Here is a 22,897-nt window from a genome sequence, read left to right as displayed (position 1 = left end):
ATGTGACCGTTAACATCCGCTAACCATGTGTATGTGACCATTAACATCCGCTAACCATGTGTATGTGACCATTAACATCCGCTAACCATGTGTATGTGACCATTAACATCCGCTAACCATGTGTATGTGACCGTTAACATCCGCTAACCATGTGTATGTGAACGTTAACATCCGCTAACCATGTGTATGTGACCGTTAACATCCGCTAACCATGTGTATGTGACCGTTAACATCCGCTAACCATGTGTATGTGACCGTTAACATCCGCTAACCATGTGTATGTGACCGTTAACATCCGCTAACCATGTGTATGTGACCGTTAACATCCGCTAACCATGTGTATGTGACCGTTAACATCTGCTAACCATGTGTATGTGACCATTAACATCCGCTAACCATGTGTATGTGACCATTAACATCCGCTAACCATGTGTATGTGACCGTTAACATCCGCTAACCATGTGTATGTGACCGTTAACATCCGCTAACCATGTGTATGTGACCGTTAACATCCGCTAACCATGTGTATGTGACCGTTAACATCCGCTAACCATGTGTATGTGACCGTTAACATCCGCTAACCATGTGTATGTGACCATTAACATCCGCTAACCATGTGTATGTGACCATTAACATCCGCTAACCATGTGTATGTAAACATTAACATCCGTTAACCATGTGTATGTGACCATTAACATCCGCTAACCACGTGTATGTGACCGTTAACATCCGCCAACCATGTGTATGTGACCGTTAACATCCGCTAACCATGTGTATGTGACCGTTAACATCCGCTAACCATGTGTATGTGACCATTAACATCCGCTAACCATGTGTATGTGACCGTTAACATCCGCTAACCATGTGTATGTGACCGTTAACATCCGCTAACCATGTGTATGTGACCGTTAACATCCGCTAACCATGTGTATGTGACCGTTAACATCCGCTAACCATGTGTATGTGACCGTTAACATCCGCTAACCATGTGTATGTGACCGTTAACATCCGCTAACCATGTGTATGTGACCATTAACATCCGCTAACCATGTGTATGTGACCATTAACATCCGCTAACCATGTGTATGTGACCGTTAACATCCGCTAACCATGTGTATGTGACCATTAACATCTGCTAACCATGTGTATGTGACCATTAACTTCTGCTAACCGTGTGTATGTGACCATTAACATCCGCATGTGACCATTAACATCTGCTAACCTTGTGTATGTGACCATTAACATCTGCTAACCATGTGTATGTGACCATTAACATCTGCTAACCATGTGTATGTGACCAATAACATCTGCTAACCATGTGTATGTGACCAGTAACATCTGCTAACACTGTTTAAGAGACCATTAACATCTGCTAACCATGTGTATGTGACCATTAGAATCTGCTAACCATGTGTATGTGACCATTATCATCTGATAACCATGTGTATGTGACCACGAACATCTGCTAACACTGTTTAAGAGACCATTAACATCTGCTAACCATGTGTATGTGACCACGAACATCTGCTAACACTGTTTAAGAGACCATTAACATCTGCTAACCATGTGTATGTGACCATTAACATCCGCTAACCATGTGTATGTGACCGTTAACATCCGCTAACCATGTGTATGTGACCGTTAACATCCGCTAACCATGTGTATGTGACCGTTAACATCCGCAAACCATGTGTATGTGACCGTTAACATCCGCTAACCATGTGTATGTGACCGTTAACATCCGCTAACCATGTGTATGTGACCGTTAACATCCGCTAACCATGTGTATGTGACCGTTAACATCCGCTAACCATGTGTATGTGACCGTTAACATCTGCTAACCATGTGTATGTGACCATTAACATCTGCTAACCATGTGTATGTGACCATTAACATCTGCTAACCGTGTGTATGTGACCATTAAAATCCGCATGTGACCATTAACATCTGCTAACCTTGTGTATGTGACCATTAACATCCGCTAACCATGTGTATGTGACCATTAACATCCGCTAACCATGTGTATGTGACCATTAACATCCGCTAACCATGTGTATGTAAACATTAACATCCGTTAACCATGTGTATGTGACCATTAACATCCGCTAACCACGTGTATGTGACCGTTAACATCCGCCAACCATGTGTATGTGACCGTTAACATCCGCTAACCATGTGTATGTGACCGTTAACATCCGCTAACCATGTGTATGTGACCGTTAACATCCGCTAACCATGTGTATGTGACCGTTAACATCCGCTAACCATGTGTATGTGACCGTTAACATCCGCTAACCATGTGTATGTGACCGTTAACATCCGCTAACCATGTGTATGTGACCGTTAACATCCGCTAACCATGTGTATGTGACCATTAACATCCGCTAACCATGTGTATGTGACCATTAACATCCGCTAACCATGTGTATGTGACCATTAACATCCGCTAACCATGTGTATGTGACCGTTAACATCCGCTAACCATGTGTATGTGACCGTTAACATCCGCTAACCATGTGTATGTGACCATTAACATCTGCTAACCATGTGTATGTGACCATTAACTTCTGCTAACCGTGTGTATGTGACCATTAACATCCGCATGTGACCATTAACATCTGCTAACCTTGTGTATGTGACCATTAACATCTGCTAACCATGTGTATGTGACCATTAACATCTGCTAACCATGTGTATGTGACCAATAACATCTGCTAACCATGTGTATGTGACCAGTAACATCTGCTAACACTGTTTAAGAGACCATTAACATCTGCTAACCATGTGTATGTGACCATTAGAATCTGCTAACCATGTGTATGTGACCATTATCATCTGATAACCATGTGTATGTGACCACGAACATCTGCTAACACTGTTTAAGAGACCATTAACATCTGCTAACCATGTGTATGTGACCACGAACATCTGCTAACACTGTTTAAGAGACCATTAACATCTGCTAACCATGTGTATGTGACCATTAACATCTGCTAACCATGTGTATGTGACCATTAACATCCGCTAACCATGTGTATGTGACCATTAACATCCGCTAACCATGTGTATGTGACCATTAACATCTGCTAACCATGTGTATGTGACCATTAACATCTGCTAACCATGTGTATGTGACCATTAACATCCACTAAACATGTGTATGTGACCATTAACATCCGCTAACCATGTGTATGTGACCATTAACATCCACTAACCATGTGTATGTGACCATTAACATCCGCTAACCATGTGTATGTGACCAGTAACATCTGCTAACCATGTGTATGTGACCATTAACATCCACTAACCATGTGTATGTGACCAATAACATCTGCTAACCGTGTGTATGTGACCATTAACATCCGCTAACCATGTGTATGTGACCATTAACATCCACTAACCATGTGTATGTGACCATTAACATCCGCTAACCATGTGTATGTGACCATTAACATCCGCTAACCATGTGTATGTGACCATTAACATCCGCTAACCATGTGTATGTAAACATTAACATCCGTTAACCATGTGTATGTGACCATTAACATCCGCTAACCACGTGTATGTGACCGTTAACATCCGCTAACCATGTGTATGTGACCGTTAACATCCGCTAACCATGTGTATGTGACCGTTAACATCCGCTAACCATGTGTATGTGACCATTAACATCCGCTAACCATGTGTATGTGACCATTAACATCCGCTAACCATGTGTATGTGACCATTAACATCCGCTAACCATGTGTATGTGACCGTTAACATCCGCTAACCATGTGTATGTGACCGTTAACATCCGCTAACCATGTGTATGTGACCGTTAACATCCGCTAACCATGTGTATGTGACCGTTAACATCCGCTAACCATGTGTATGTGACCGTTAACATCCGCTAACCATGTGTATGTGACCGTTAACATCTGCTAACCATGTGTATGTGACCGTTAACATCCGCTAACCATGTGTATGTGACCGTTAACATCCGCTAACCATGTGTATGTGACCATTAACATCCGCTAACCATGTGTATGTGACCGTTAACATCCGCTAACCATGTGTATGTGACCGTTAACATCCGCTAACCATGTGTATGTGACCATTAACATCCGCTAACCATGTGTATGTGACCATTAACATCCGCTAACCATGTGTATGTGACCATTAACATCCGCTAACCATGTGTATGTGACCGTTAACATCCGCTAACCATGTGTATGTGACCGTTAACATCCGCTAACCATGTGTATGTGACCGTTAACATCCGCTAACCATGTGTATGTGACCGTTAACATCCGCTAACCATGTGTATGTGACCGTTAACATCCGCTAACCATGTGTATGTGACCGTTAACATCCGCTAACCATGTGTATGTGACCGTTAACATCCGCTAACCATGTGTATGTGACCGTTAACATCTGCTAACCATGTGTATGTGACCATTAACATCCGCTAACCATGTGTATGTGACCATTAACATCCGCTAACCATGTGTATGTGACCGTTAACATCCGCTAACCATGTGTATGTGACCGTTAACATCCGCTAACCATGTGTATGTGACCATTAACATCCGCTAACCATGTGTATGTGACCGTTAACATCCGCTAACCATGTGTATGTGGCCGTTAACATCCGCTAACCATGTGTATGTGACCGTTAACATCCGCTAACCATGTGTATGTGACCATTAACATCCGCTAACCATGTGTATGTAAACATTAACATCCGTTAACCATGTGTATGTGACCATTAACATCCGCTAACCACGTGTATGTGACCGTTAACATCCGCCAACCATGTGTATGTGACCGTTAACATCCGCTAACCATGTGTATGTGACCGTTAACATCCGCTAACCATGTGTATGTGACCATTAACATCCGCTAACCATGTGTATGTGACCATTAACATCCGCTAACCATGTGTATGTGACCATTAACATCCGCTAACCATGTGTATGTGACCGTTAACATCCGCTAACCATGTGTATGTGACCGTTAACATCCGCTAACCATGTGTATGTGACCGTTAACATCCGCTAACCATGTGTATGTGACCGTTAACATCCGCTAACCATGTGTATGTGACCGTTAACATCCGCTAACCATGTGTATGTGACCGTTAACATCCGCTAACCATGTGTATGTGACCGTTAACATCCGCTAACCATGTGTATGTGACCATTAACATCCGCTAACCATGTGTATGTGACCGTTAACATCCGCTAACCATGTGTATGTGACCGTTAACATCCGCTAACCATGTGTATGTGACCGTTAACATCCGCTAACCATGTGTATGTGACCATTAACATCCGCTAACCATGTGTATGTGACCATTAACATCCGCTAACCATGTGTATGTGACCATTAACATCCGCTAACCATGTGTATGTGACCGTTAACATCCGCTAACCATGTGTATGTGACCGTTAACATCCGCTAACCATGTGTATGTGACCGTTAACATCCGCTAACCATGTGTATGTGACCGTTAACATCCGCTAACCATGTGTATGTGACCGTTAACATCCGCTAACCATGTGTATGTGACCGTTAACATCCGCTAACCATGTGTATGTGACCGTTAACATCCGCTAACCATGTGTATGTGACCGTTAACATCTGCTAACCATGTGTATGTGACCATTAACATCCGCTAACCATGTGTATGTGACCATTAACATCCGCTAACCATGTGTATGTGACCGTTAACATCCGCTAACCATGTGTATGTGACCGTTAACATCCGCTAACCATGTGTATGTGACCGTTAACATCCGCTAACCATGTGTATGTGACCGTTAACATCCGCTAACCATGTGTATGTGGCCGTTAACATCCGCTAACCATGTGTATGTGACCGTTAACATCCGCTAACCATGTGTATGTGACCATTAACATCCGCTAACCATGTGTATGTAAACATTAACATCCGTTAACCATGTGTATGTGACCATTAACATCCGCTAACCACGTGTATGTGACCGTTAACATCCGCCAACCATGTGTATGTGACCGTTAACATCCGCTAACCATGTGTATGTGACCGTTAACATCCGCTAACCATGTGTATGTGACCATTAACATCCGCTAACCATGTGTATGTGACCGTTAACATCCGCTAACCATGTGTATGTGACCGTTAACATCCGCTAACCATGTGTATGTGACCGTTAACATCCGCTAACCATGTGTATGTGACCGTTAACATCCGCTAACCATGTGTATGTGACCGTTAACATCCGCTAACCATGTGTATGTGACCGTTAACATCCGCTAACCATGTGTATGTGACCGTTAACATCCGCTAACCATGTGTATGTGACCATTAACATCCGCTAACCATGTGTATGTGACCATTAACATCCGCTAACCATGTGTATGTGACCATTAACATCCGCTAACCATGTGTATGTGACCGTTAACATCCGCTAACCATGTGTATGTGACCGTTAACATCCGCTAACCATGTGTATGTGACCATTAACATCTGCTAACCATGTGTATGTGACCATTAACTTCTGCTAACCGTGTGTATGTGACCATTAACATCCGCATGTGACCATTAACATCTGCTAACCTTGTGTATGTGACCATTAACATCTGCTAACCATGTGTATTTGACCATTAACATCTGCTAACCATGTGTATGTGACCAATAACATCTGCTAACCATGTGTATGTGACCAGTAACATCTGCTAACACTGTTTAAGAGACCATTAACATCTGCTAACCATGTGTATGTGACCATTAGAATCTGCTAACCATGTGTATGTGACCATTATCATCTGATAACCATGTGTATGTGACCACGAACATCTGCTAACACTGTTTAAGAGACCATTAACATCTGCTAACCATGTGTATGTGACCATTAACATCTGCTAACCATGTGTATGTGACCATTAACATCTGCTAACCATGTGTATGTGACCATTAACATCCGCTAACCATGTGTATGTGACCATTAACATCCGCTAACCATGTGTATGTGACCGTTAACATCCGCTAACCATGTGTATGTGACCGTTAACATCCGCTAACCATGTGTATGTGACCGTTAACATCCGCTAACCATGTGTATGTGACCGTTAACATCCGCTAACCATGTGTATGTGACCGTTAACATCCGCTAACCATGTGTATGTGACCGTTAACATCCGCTAACCATGTGTATGTGACCATTAACATCCGCTAACCATGTGTATGTGAACATTAACATCCGCTAACCATGTGTATGTGACCATTAACATCCGCTAACCACGTGTATGTGACCGTTAACATCCGCTAACCATGTGTATGTGACCGTTAACATCCGCTAACCATGTGTATGTGACCGTTAACATCCGCTAACCATGTGTATGTGACCATTAACATCCGCTAACCATGTGTATGTGACCGTTAACATCCGCTAACCATGTGTATGTGACCGTTAACATCCGCTAACCATGTGTATGTGACCGTTAACATCCGCTAACCATGTGTATGTGACCGTTAACATCCGCTAACCATGTGTATGTGACCGTTAACATCCGCTAACCATGTGTATGTGACCGTTAACATCCGCTAACCATGTGTATGTGACCATTAACATCCGCTAACCATGTGTATGTGACCATTAACATCCGCTAACCATGTGTATGTGACCGTTAACATCCGCTAACCATGTGTATGTGACCATTAACATCTGCTAACCATGTGTATGTGACCATTAACTTCTGCTAACCGTGTGTATGTGACCATTAACATCCGCATGTGACCATTAACATCTGCTAACCTTGTGTATGTGACCATTAACATCTGCTAACCATGTGTATGTGACCATTAACATCTGCTAACCATGTGTATGTGACCAATAACATCTGCTAACCATGTGTATGTGACCAGTAACATCTGCTAACACTGTTTAAGAGACCATTAACATCTGCTAACCATGTGTATGTGACCATTAGAATCTGCTAACCATGTGTATGTGACCATTATCATCTGATAACCATGTGTATGTGACCACGAACATCTGCTAACACTGTTTAAGAGACCATTAACATCTGCTAACCATGTGTATGTGACCACGAACATCTGCTAACACTGTTTAAGAGACCATTAACATCTGCTAACCATGTGTATGTGACCATTAACATCCGCTAACCATGTGTATGTGACCGTTAACATCCGCTAACCATGTGTATGTGACCGTTAACATCCGCTAACCATGTGTATGTGACCGTTAACATCCGCAAACCATGTGTATGTGACCGTTAACATCCGCTAACCATGTGTATGTGACCGTTAACATCCGCTAACCATGTGTATGTGACCGTTAACATCCGCTAACCATGTGTATGTGACCGTTAACATCCGCTAACCATGTGTATGTGACCGTTAACATCTGCTAACCATGTGTATGTGACCATTAACATCTGCTAACCATGTGTATGTGACCATTAACATCTGCTAACCGTGTGTATGTGACCATTAAAATCCGCATGTGACCATTAACATCTGCTAACCTTGTGTATGTGACCATTAACATCCGCTAACCATGTGTATGTGACCATTAACATCCGCTAACCATGTGTATGTGACCATTAACATCCGCTAACCATGTGTATGTAAACATTAACATCCGTTAACCATGTGTATGTGACCATTAACATCCGCTAACCACGTGTATGTGACCGTTAACATCCGCCAACCATGTGTATGTGACCGTTAACATCCGCTAACCATGTGTATGTGACCGTTAACATCCGCTAACCATGTGTATGTGACCGTTAACATCCGCTAACCATGTGTATGTGACCGTTAACATCCGCTAACCATGTGTATGTGACCGTTAACATCCGCTAACCATGTGTATGTGACCGTTAACATCCGCTAACCATGTGTATGTGACCGTTAACATCCGCTAACCATGTGTATGTGACCATTAACATCCGCTAACCATGTGTATGTGACCATTAACATCCGCTAACCATGTGTATGTGACCATTAACATCCGCTAACCATGTGTATGTGACCGTTAACATCCGCTAACCATGTGTATGTGACCGTTAACATCCGCTAACCATGTGTATGTGACCATTAACATCTGCTAACCATGTGTATGTGACCATTAACTTCTGCTAACCGTGTGTATGTGACCATTAACATCCGCATGTGACCATTAACATCTGCTAACCTTGTGTATGTGACCATTAACATCTGCTAACCATGTGTATGTGACCATTAACATCTGCTAACCATGTGTATGTGACCAATAACATCTGCTAACCATGTGTATGTGACCAGTAACATCTGCTAACACTGTTTAAGAGACCATTAACATCTGCTAACCATGTGTATGTGACCATTAGAATCTGCTAACCATGTGTATGTGACCATTATCATCTGATAACCATGTGTATGTGACCACGAACATCTGCTAACACTGTTTAAGAGACCATTAACATCTGCTAACCATGTGTATGTGACCACGAACATCTGCTAACACTGTTTAAGAGACCATTAACATCTGCTAACCATGTGTATGTGACCATTAACATCTGCTAACCATGTGTATGTGACCATTAACATCCGCTAACCATGTGTATGTGACCATTAACATCCGCTAACCATGTGTATGTGACCATTAACATCTGCTAACCATGTGTATGTGACCATTAACATCCGCTAACCATGTGTATGTGACCATTAACATCCACTAAACATGTGTATGTGACCATTAACATCCGCTAACCATGTGTATGTGACCATTAACATCCACTAACCATGTGTATGTGACCATTAACATCCGCTAACCATGTGTATGTGACCAGTAACATCTGCTAACCATGTGTATGTGACCATTAACATCCACTAACCATGTGTATGTGACCAATAACATCTGCTAACCATGTGTATGTGACCATTAACATCCGCTAACCATGTGTATGTGACCATTAACATCCACTAACCATGTGTATGTGACCATTAACATCCGCTAACCATGTGTATGTGACCATTAACATCTGCTAACCATGTGTATGTGACCATTAACATCCGCTAACCATGTGTATGTGACCATTAACATCTGCTAACATGTACATGTGACCAATAACATCTGCTAACCATGTGTATGTGACCATTAACATCTTCTAACCGTGTGTATGTGACCATTAACATACGCATGTGACCATTAACATCCGCTAACCATGTGTATGTGACCATTAACATCTGCTAACATGTACATGTGACCAATAACATCTGCTAACCATGTGTATGTGACCATTAACATCTTCTAACCGTGTGTATGTGACCATTAACATCCGCATGTGACCATTAACATCTGCTAACCTTGTGTATGTGACCATTAACATCTAACCATGTGTATGTGACCAATAACATCTGCTAACCATGTGTATGTGATCATTAACATCTGCTAACCATGTGTATGTGACCATTAACATCTGCTAACCATGTGTATGTGATCATTAACATCTGCTAACCATGTGTATGTGATCATTATCATCTGCTAACCATGTGACCAATAACATCCGCTAACACTGTGTATGTGACCAATAACATCCGCTAACCGTGTGTATGTGACCATTAACATCCGCTAACCATGTGTATGTGACCATTAACATCCGCTAACCATGTGTATGTGACCATTAACATCCGCTAACCATGTGTATGTGACCATTAACATCCGCTAACCATGTGTATGTGACCATTAACATCCGCTAACCTTGTGTATGTGACCATTAACATCTGCTAACCATGTGTATGTGACCATTAACATCTGCTAACCATGTGTATGTGACCAATAACATCTGCTAACCATGTGTATGTGACCAGTAACATCTGCTAACACTGTTTAAGAGACCATTAACATCTGCTAACCATGTGTATGTGACCATTAGAATCTGCTAACCATGTGTATGTGACCATTATCATCTGATAACCATGTGTATGTGACCACGAACATCTGCTAACACTGTTTAAGAGACCATTAACATCTGCTAACCATGTGTATGTGACCACGAACATCTGCTAACACTGTTTAAGAGACCATTAACATCTGCTAACCATGTGTATGTGACCATTAACATCTGCTAACCATGTGTATGTGACCATTAACATCCGCTAACCATGTGTATGTGACCATTAACATCCGCTAACCATGTGTATGTGACCATTAACATCTGCTAACCATGTGTATGTGACCATTAACATCCGCTAACCATGTGTATGTGACCATTAACATCCACTAAACATGTGTATGTGACCATTAACATCCGCTAACCATGTGTATGTGACCATTAACATCCACTAACCATGTGTATGTGACCATTAACATCCGCTAACCATGTGTATGTGACCAGTAACATCTGCTAACCATGTGTATGTGACCATTAACATCCACTAACCATGTGTATGTGACCAATAACATCTGCTAACCATGTGTATGTGACCATTAACATCCGCTAACCATGTGTATGTGACCATTAACATCCACTAACCATGTGTATGTGACCATTAACATCCGCTAACCATGTGTATGTGACCATTAACATCTGCTAACCATGTGTATGTGACCATTAACATCCGCTAACCATGTGTATGTGACCATTAACATCTGCTAACATGTACATGTGACCAATAACATCTGCTAACCATGTGTATGTGACCATTAACATCTTCTAACCGTGTGTATGTGACCATTAACATACGCATGTGACCATTAACATCCGCTAACCATGTGTATGTGACCATTAACATCTGCTAACATGTACATGTGACCAATAACATCTGCTAACCATGTGTATGTGACCATTAACATCTTCTAACCGTGTGTATGTGACCATTAACATCCGCATGTGACCATTAACATCTGCTAACCTTGTGTATGTGACCATTAACATCTAACCATGTGTATGTGACCAATAACATCTGCTAACCATGTGTATGTGATCATTAACATCTGCTAACCATGTGTATGTGACCATTAACATCTGCTAACCATGTGTATGTGATCATTAACATCTGCTAACCATGTGTATGTGATCATTATCATCTGCTAACCATGTGACCAATAACATCCGCTAACACTGTGTATGTGACCAATAACATCCGCTAACCGTGTGTATGTGACCATTAACATCCGCTAACCATGTGTATGTGACCATTAACATCCGCTAACCATGTGTATGTGACCATTAACATCCGCTAACCATGTGTATGTGACCATTAACATCCGCTAACCATGTGTATGTGACCGTTAACATCCGCTAACAATGTGTATGTGACCGTTAACATTCCCTAACCATGTGCATGTGACCGTTAACATCCGCTAACCATGTGCATGTGACCGTTAACATCCGCCAACCATGTGCATGTGACCGTTAACATCCGCTAACCATGTGTATGTGACCATTAACATCCGCTAACCATGTGTATGTGACCATTAACATCTGCTAACATGTACATGTGACCAATAACATCTGCTAACCATGTGTATGTGACCATTAACATCTTCTAACCGTGTGTATGTGACCATTAACATACGCATGTGACCATTAACATCCGCTAACCATGTGTATGTGACCATTAACATCTGCTAACATGTACATGTGACCAATAACATCTGCTAACCATGTGTATGTGACCATTAACATCTTCTAACCGTGTGTATGTGACCATTAACATCCGCATGTGACCATTAACATCTGCTAACCTTGTGTATGTGACCATTAACATCTAACCATGTGTATGTGACCAATAACATCTGCTAACCATGTGTATGTGATCATTAACATCTGCTAACCATGTGTATGTGACCATTAACATCTGCTAACCATGTGTATGTGATCATTAACATCTGCTAACCATGTGTATGTGATCATTATCATCTGCTAACCATGTGACCAATAACATCCGCTAACACTGTGTATGTGACCAATAACATCCGCTAACCGTGTGTATGTGACCATTAACATCCGCTAACCATGTGTATGTGACCATTAACATCCGCTAACCATGTGTATGTGACCATTAACATCCGCTAACCATGTGTATGTGACCATTAACATCCGCTAACCATGTGTATGTGACCATTAACATCCGCTAACCATGTGTATGTGACCGTTAACATCCGCTAACAATGTGTATGTGACCGTTAACATTCCCTAACCATGTGCATGTGACCGTTAACATCCGCTAACCATGTGCATGTGACCGTTAACATCCGCCAACCATGTGTATGTGACCGTTAACATCCGCTAACCATGTGTATGTGACCGTTAACATCCGCTAACCATGTGCATGTGACCGTTAACATCCGCTAACCATGTGCATGTGACCGTTAACATCCGCTAACCATGTGCATGTGACCGTTAACATCCGCTAACCATGTGTATGTGACCGTTAACATCCACTAACCATGTGTATGTGACCGTTAACATCCGCTAACCATGTGTATGTGACCGTTAACATCCGCTAACCATGTGTATGTGACCATTAACATCCGCTAACCATGTGTATGTGACCGTTAACATCCGCTAACCATGTGTATGTGACCATTAACATCCGCTAACCATGTGTATGTGACCGTTAACATCCGCTAACCATGTGCATGTGACCGTTAACATCCGCTAACCATGTGCATGTGACCGTTAACATCCGCTAACCATGTGCATGTGACCGTTAACATCCGCTAACCATGTGTATGTGACCATTAACATCTGCTAACCATGTGTATGTGACCATTAACATCTGCTAACATGTACATGTGACCAATAACATCTGCTAACCATGTGTATGTGACCATTAACATCTGCTAACCGTGTGTATGTGACCATTAACATCCACTAAACATGTGTGTGACCATTAACATCTGCTAACCATGTGTATGTGACCATTAACATCCACTAACCATGTGTATGTGACCATTAACATCCGCTAACCATGTGTATGTGACCAGTAACATCTGCTAACCATGTGTATGTGACCATTAACATCCGCTAACCATGTGTATGTGACCAATAACATCCGCTAACCATGTGTATGTGACCATTAACATCCGCTAACCATGTGTATGTGACCATTAACATCCGCTAACCATGTGTATGTGACCATTAACATCCGCTAACCATGTGTATGTAAACGTTAACATCCGCTAACCATGTGTATGTGACCGTTAACATCCGCTAACCATGTGCATGTGACCGTTAACATCCGCTAACCATGTGTATGTGACCGTTAACATCCGCTAACCATATGTATGTGACCGTTAACATCCGCTAACCATGTGTATGTGACCGTTAACATCCGCTAACCATGTGTATGTGACCGTTAACATCCGCTAACCATGTGTATGTGACCGTTAACATCCGCTAACCATGTGTATGTGACCGTTAACATCCGCAAACCATGTGTATGTGACCGTTAACATCCGCTAACCATGTGTATGTGACCGTTAACATCCGCTAACCATGTGTATGTGACCGTTAACATCCGCTAACCATGTGTATGTGACCGTTAACATCCGCAAACCATGTGTATGTGACCGTTAACATCCGCTAACCATGTGTATGTGACCGTTAACATCCGCTAACCATGTGTATGTGACCGTTAACATCCGCTAACCATGTGTATGTGACCGTTAACATCTGCTAACCATGTGTATGTGACCATTAACATCTGCTAACCATGTGTATGTGACCATTAACATCTGCTAACCGTGTGTATGTGACCATTAAAATCCGCATGTGACCATTAACATCTGCTAACCTTGTGTATGTGACCATTAACATCCGCTAACCATGTGTATGTGACCATTAACATCCGCTAACCATGTGTATGTGACCATTAACATCCGCTAACCATGTGTATGTAAACATTAACATCCGTTAACCATGTGTATGTGACCATTAACATCCGCTAACCACGTGTATGTGACCGTTAACATCCGCTAACCATGTGTATGTGACCGTTAACATCTGCTAACCATGTGTATGTGACCATTAACATCTGCTAACCATGTGTATGTGACCATTAACATCTGCTAACCGTGTGTATGTGACCATTAACATCCGCATGTGACCATTAACATCTGCTAACCTTGTGTATGTGACCATTAACATCCGCTAACCATGTGTATGTGACCATTAACATCCGCTAACCATGTGTATGTGACCATTAACATCCGCTAACCATGTGTATGTAAACATTAACATCCGTTAACCATGTGTATGTGACCATTAACATCCGCTAACCACGTGTATGTGACCGTTAACATCCGCTAACCATGTGTATGTGACCGTTAACATCCGCTAACCATGTGTATGTGACCGTTAACATCCGCTAACCATGTGTATGTGACCATTAACATCCGCTAACCATGTGTATGTGACCATTAACATCCGCTAACCATGTGTATGTGACCGTTAACATCCGCTAACCATGTGTATGTGACCGTTAACATCCGCTAACCATGTGTATGTGACCGTTAACATCCGCTAACCATGTGTATGTGACCGTTAACATCCGCTAACCATGTGTATGTGACCGTTAACATCCGCTAACCATGTGTATGTGACCGTTAACATCCGCTAACCATGTGTATGTGACCATTAACATCCGCTAACCATGTGTATGTGACCATTAACATCCGCTAACCATGTGTATGTGACCATTAACATCCGCTAACCATGTGTATGTGACCGTTAACATCCGCTAACCATGTGTATGTGACCGTTAACATCCGCTAACCATGTGTATGTGACCATTAACATCCGCTAACCATGTGTATGTGACCATTAACATCTGCTAACCATGTGTATGTGACCATTAACATCTGCTAACCGTGTGTATGTGACCATTAACATCCGCATGTGACCATTAACATCTGCTAACCTTGTGTATGTGACCATTAACATCTGCTAACCATGTGTATGTGACCATTAACATCTGCTAACCATGTGTATGTGACCAATAACATCTGCTAACCATGTGTATGTGACCAGTAACATCTGCTAACACTGTTTAAGAGACCATTAACATCTGCTAACCATGTGTATGTGACCATTAACATCTGCTAACCATGTGTATGTGACCATTATCATCTGCTAACCATGTGTATGTGACCACGAACATCTGCTAACACTGTTTAAGAGACCATTAACATCTGCTAACCATGTGTATGTGACCACGAACATCTGCTAACACTGTTTAAGAGACCATTAACATCTGCTAACCATGTGTATGTGACCATTAACATCTGCTAACCATGTGTATGTGACCATTAACATCCGCTAACCATGTGTATGTGACCATTAACATCCGCTAACCATGTGTATGTGACCATTAACATCTGCTAACCATGTGACCATTAACATCTGCTAACCTTGTGTATGTGACCATTAACATCTGCTAACCATGTGTATGTGACCATTAACATCTGCTAACCATGTGTATGTGACCAATAACATCTGCTAACCATGTGTATGTGACCATTAACATCTGCTAACACTGTTTAAGAGACCATTAACATCTGCTAACCATGTGTATGTGACCATTAGAATCTGCTAACCATGTGTATGTGACCATTATCATCTGATAACCATGTGTATGTGACCACGAACATCTGCTAACACTGTTTAAGAGACCATTAACATCTGCTAACCATGTGTATGTGACCACGAACATCTGCTAACACTGTTTAAGAGACCATTAACATCTGCTAACCATGTGTATGTGACCATTAACATCTGCTAACCATGTGTATGTGACCATTAACATCCGCTAACCATGTGTATGTGACCATTAACATCCGCTAACCATGTGTATGTGACCATTAACATCTGCTAACCATGTGTATGTGACCATTAACATCCGCTAACCATGTGTATGTGACCATTAACATCCACTAAACATGTGTATGTGACCATTAACATCCGCTAACCATGTGTATGTGACCATTAACATCCACTAACCATGTGTATGTGACCATTAACATCCGCTAACCATGTGTATGTGACCAGTAACATCTGCTAACCATGTGTATGTGACCATTAACATCCACTAACCATGTGTATGTGACCAATAACATCTGCTAACCGTGTGTATGTGACCATTAACATCCGCTAACCATGTGTATGTGACCATTAACATCCACTAACCATGTGTATGTGACCATTAACATCCGCTAACCATGTGTATGTGACCATTAACATCCGCTAACCATGTGTATGTGACCATTAACATCTGCTAACCATGTGTATGTGACCATTAACATCCGCTAACCATGTGTATGTGACCATTAACATCTGCTAACATTTACATGTGACCAATAACATCTGCTAACCATGTGTATGTGACCATTAACATCTTCTAACCGTGTGTATGTGACCATTAACATACGCATGTGACCATTAACATCCGCTAACCATGTGTATGTGACCATTAACATCTGCTAACATGTACATGTGACCAATAACATCTGCTAACCATGTGTATGTGACCATTAACATCTTCTAACCGTGTGTATGTGACCATTAACATCCGCATGTGACCATTAACATCTGCTAACCTTGTGTATGTGACCATTAACATCTAACCATGTGTATGTGACCAATAACATCTGCTAACCATGTGTATGTGACCATTAACATCTGCTAACCATGTGTATGTGATCATTAACATCTGCTAACCATGTGTATGTGATCATTATCATCTGCTAACCATGTGACCAATAACATCCGCTAACACTGTGTATGTGACCAATAACATCCGCTAACCGTGTGTATGTGACCATTAACATCCGCTAACCATGTGTATGTGACCATTAACATCCGCTAACCATGTGTATGTGACCGTTAACATCCGCTAACCATGTGTATGTGACCATTAACATCCGCTAACCATGTGTATGTGACCATTAACATCCGCTAACCATGTGTATGTGACCGTTAACATCCGCTAACAATGTGTATGTGACCGTTAACATTCCCTAACCATGTGCATGTGACCGTTAACATCCGCTAACCATGTGCATGTGACCGTTAACATCCGCTAACCATGTGTATGTGACCGTTAACATCCGCTAACCATGTGTATGTGACCGTTAACATCCGCTAACCATGTGCATGTGACCGTTAACATCCGCTAACCATGTGCATGTGACCGTTAACATCCGCTAACCATGTGTATGTGACCGTTAACATCCGCTAACCATGTGTATGTGACCATTAACATCCGCTAACCATGTGTATGTGACCGTTAACATCCGCTAACCATGTGTATGTGACCGGTAACATCCGCAAACCATGTGTATGTGACCGTTAACATCCGCTAACCATGTGTATGTGACCATTAACATCCGCTAACCATGTGTATGTGACCGTTAACATCCGCTAACCATGTGTATGTGACCGTTAACATCCGCTAACCATGTGCATGTGACCGTTAACCTGTTGGGGATGAGGGCGCTGTTGTGGCTATTTATGCTAATCGTGTAATTTTTTGAAACGGCTTCCCACAAAGTTCTTGATCGTACAATATGCATATTATTATTATTATTGGATAGAAAACAGTCTATAGTTTCTATAGGAGTTGAAATTTTGTCTCTAAGTGGAACAGAGCCCATTCTACAGCAATTTCCCTGACATGGAGTCAGATTCCAGAAATTTTGGCCACTGGTCTGGAGTCAGTTAAAAGGCCACTGTTATTGCTATGACTATACGGACACTGCTTACGTCTTCCCCTGGATGTCTTTACGTGATGACGATTTGAATCGTGTCGATTGCACGTTCACAGGCACTATAAATTAAAAAACCCTGAGCCTAGTCAGTCTTTTGGAGCTGCGTCATGCGCATAGAGGGCACCGACCCGCACCTGTTCCAAGCATTAGTGGAGGGAGTAATATTACTCGGGTCATGTTTCTACTCGTTATGGGAGTTAAAAACATCATAAGGTAGTTAATTTAAAGCGTTTTATAGCAATTTATATCCGTTTAGTGCGATTTTGGGACATTTATTTCTGAAAGGCTGTGAATTGCTGGGCACGCTTCCAGTTCATCCCGAACGCAGTTGGCATTTCCACATGGCAAGAGGACAGCTTTCCACCAAAAGACGATTGGACCCAAGAAAGGATCCTTTGCCCAAGATACCGATGGAAGAACAGCTCAAAGTAGGACATTTTTATTATGATAAATCGTGTTTCTGTCGAAAAGTTTTAGTGGCTTCGGACGCCATGTTTTTTGACGTAGCTTCGCTTGGCGCAAGCTGTATTGAAAAGTAAGGATAATTTAAAAAATGTAATTCCGCGATTGTATTAAGAATTAAATTGTCTATCAATCCCTGTCCACCCTATATTTTTTAGTCACGTTTATGAGTATTTATGTATAAGAGTAGATCACTGTCTAAGTGGCGCACAGACTTTTTCTGACCAGCTGAGCTACATTCCACATTGTCTAACCATGATTTTGGTGGCTAAATATAAACATTTTCGATCAAACTCTATATGGATTGTGTAATATGATGTTACAGGAGTGTCATCTGAAGAATTCTGAGAAGGTTAGTGAAAAAATTAATATATTTTGGCGATGTTTACTTTTATCGCTCACTTTGGCTAGAATCAATGCTGGGCTGCTATGTGCTATGTGCTATGCTAATATAACGATTTATTGTGTTTTCGCTGTAAGACACTTAGAAAATCTGAAATATTGTCTGTATTCACAGGATCTGTGTCTTTCGATTCGTGTATGCTGTGTATTTTTACGAAATGTTTGATGATTAGTAAGTAGGTAAACACGTTGCTCTAAGTAGTTTTTCTATTCCATTTGTGACGGTGGGTGCAATTGTAACCTATGCCATCTACCTGAAATATGCACTTTTTTCTAACAAAACCTATCCCATACCATAAATATGTTATCAGACTGTCATCTGATGAGTTTTTTTATTGGTTAGGGGCTATAAATATCTTAGTTTAGCCGAATTGGTGATAGCTACTGGTGTTGGTGGACAAATAAAAGATGGTGGATTATGCTAATGTGTTTTTAGGTAATAGATGTACATCTTTACATATTGTGTCTTCCCTGTAAAACATTTAAAAAATCGGACATGTTGACTGGATTCACAAGATCTGTGTCTTTCATTAGCTGTATTGGACTTTAATGTGTGAAAGTTAAATATTAAAAAAAATATATTTTTTTTGAATTTCGCGGCACTGGTTTTTCAGTGGGGGTGGGGGGGGAGTGCCGCTAGCGCCACTCTCATCCTAGAGAGGTTAACATCCGCTAACCATGTGTATGTGACCATTAACATCTGCTAACCATGTGTATGTGACCATTAACATCTGCTAACATGTACATGTGACCAATAACATCTGCTAACCATGTGTATGTGACCATTAACATCTGCTAACCGTGTGTATGTGACCATTAACATCCACTAAACATGTGTGTGACCATTAACATCTGCTAACCATGTGTATGTGACCATTAACATCCGCTAACCATGTGTATGTGACCGTTAACATCCGCTAACCATGTGTATGTGACCGTTAACATCCGCTAACCATGTGTATGTGACCGTTAACATCCGCTAACCATGTGTATGTGACCGTTAACATCCGCTAACCATGTGTATGTGACCGTTAACATCCGCTAACCATGTGTATGTGACCGTTAACATCCGCTAACCATGTGTATGTGACCATTAACATCCGCTAACCATGTGTATGTGACCATTAACATCCGCTAACCATGTGTATGTGACCATTAACATCCGCTAACCATGTGTATGTGACCGTTAACATCCGCTAACCATGTGTATGTGACCGTTAACATCCGCTAACCATGTGTATGTGACCATTAACATCCGCTAACCATGTGTATGTGACCATTAACATCTGCTAACCATGTGTATGTGACCATTAACTTCTGCTAACCGTGTGTATGTGACCATTAACATCCGCATGTGACCATTAACATCTGCTAACCTTGTGTATGTGACCATTAACATCTGCTAACCATGTGTATGTGACCATTAACATCTGCTAACCATGTGTATGTGACCAATAACATCTGCTAACCATGTGTATGTGACCAGTAACATCTGCTAACACTGTTTAAGAGACCATTAACATCTGCTAACCATGTGTATGTGACCATTAGAATCTGCTAACCATGTGTATGTGACCATTATCATCTGATAACCATGTGTATGTGACCACGAACATCTGCTAACACTGTTTAAGAGACCATTAACATCTGCTAACCATGTGTATGTGACCACGAACATCTGCTAACACTGTTTAAGAGACCATTAACATCTGCTAACCATGTGTATGTGACCATTAACATCTGCTAACCATGTGTATGTGACCATTAACATCCGCTAACCATGTGTATGTGACCATTAACATCCGCTAACCATGTGTATGTGACCATTAACATCTGCTAACCATGTGTATGTGACCATTAACATCCGCTAACCATGTGTATGTGACCATTAACATCCACTAAACATGTGTATGTGACCATTAACATCCGCTAACCATGTGTATGTGACCATTAACATCCACTAACCATGTGTATGTGACCATTAACATCCGCTAACCATGTGTATGTGACCAGTAACATCTGCTAACCATGTGTATGTGACCATTAACATCCACTAACCATGTGTATGTGACCAATAACATCTGCTAACCATGTGTATGTGACCATTAACATCCGCTAACCATGTGTATGTGACCATTAACATCCACTAACCATGTGTATGTGACCATTAACATCCGCTAACCATGTGTATGTGACCATTAACATCCGCTAACCATGTGTATGTGACCATTAACATCTGCTAACCATGTGTATGTGACCATTAACATCCGCTAACCATGTGTATGTGACCATTAACATCTGCTAACATTTACATGTGACCAATAACATCTGCTAACCATGTGTATGTGACCATTAACATCTTCTAACCGTGTGTATGTGACCATTAACATACGCATGTGACCATTAACATCCGCTAACCATGTGTATGTGACCATTAACATCTGCTAACATGTACATGTGACCAATAACATCTGCTAACCATGTGTATGTGACCATTAACATCTTCTAACCGTGTGTATGTGACCATTAACATCCGCATGTGACCATTAACATCTGCTAACCTTGTGTATGTGACCATTAACATCTAACCATGTGTATGTGACCAATAACATCTGCTAACCATGTGTATGTGACCATTAACATCTGCTAACCATGTGTATGTGATCATTAACATCTGCTAACCATGTGTATGTGATCATTATCATCTGCTAACCATGTGACCAATAACATCCGCTAACACTGTGTATGTGACCAATAACATCCGCTAACCGTGTGTATGTGACCATTAACATCCGCTAACCATGTGTATGTGACCATTAACATCCGCTAACCATGTGTATGTGACCATTAACATCCGCTAACCATGTGTATGTGACCATTAACATCCGCTAACCATGTGTATGTGACCATTAACATCCGCTAACCATGTGTATGTGACCGTTAACATCCGCTAACAATGTGTATGTGACCGTTAACATTCCCTAACCATGTGCATGTGACCGTTAACATCCGCTAACCATGTGCATGTGACCGTTAACATCCGCTAACCATGTGTATGTGACCGTTAACATCCGCTAACCATGTGTATGTGACCGTTAACATCCGCTAACCATGTGCATGTGACCGTTAACATCCGCTAACCATGTGCATGTGACCGTTAACATCCGCTAACCATGTGTATGTGACCGTTAACATCCGCTAACCATGTGTATGTGACCATTAACATCCGCTAACCATGTGTATGTGACCGTTAACATCCGCTAACCATGTGTATGTGACCGGTAACA

Source organism: Salvelinus alpinus, chromosome 2 (assembly GCF_045679555.1).
Source record: "Salvelinus alpinus chromosome 2, SLU_Salpinus.1, whole genome shotgun sequence".
Taxonomy (NCBI): Eukaryota; Metazoa; Chordata; class Actinopteri; order Salmoniformes; family Salmonidae; genus Salvelinus; species Salvelinus alpinus.
Note: the sequence above shows the minus strand (reverse complement) of the source record.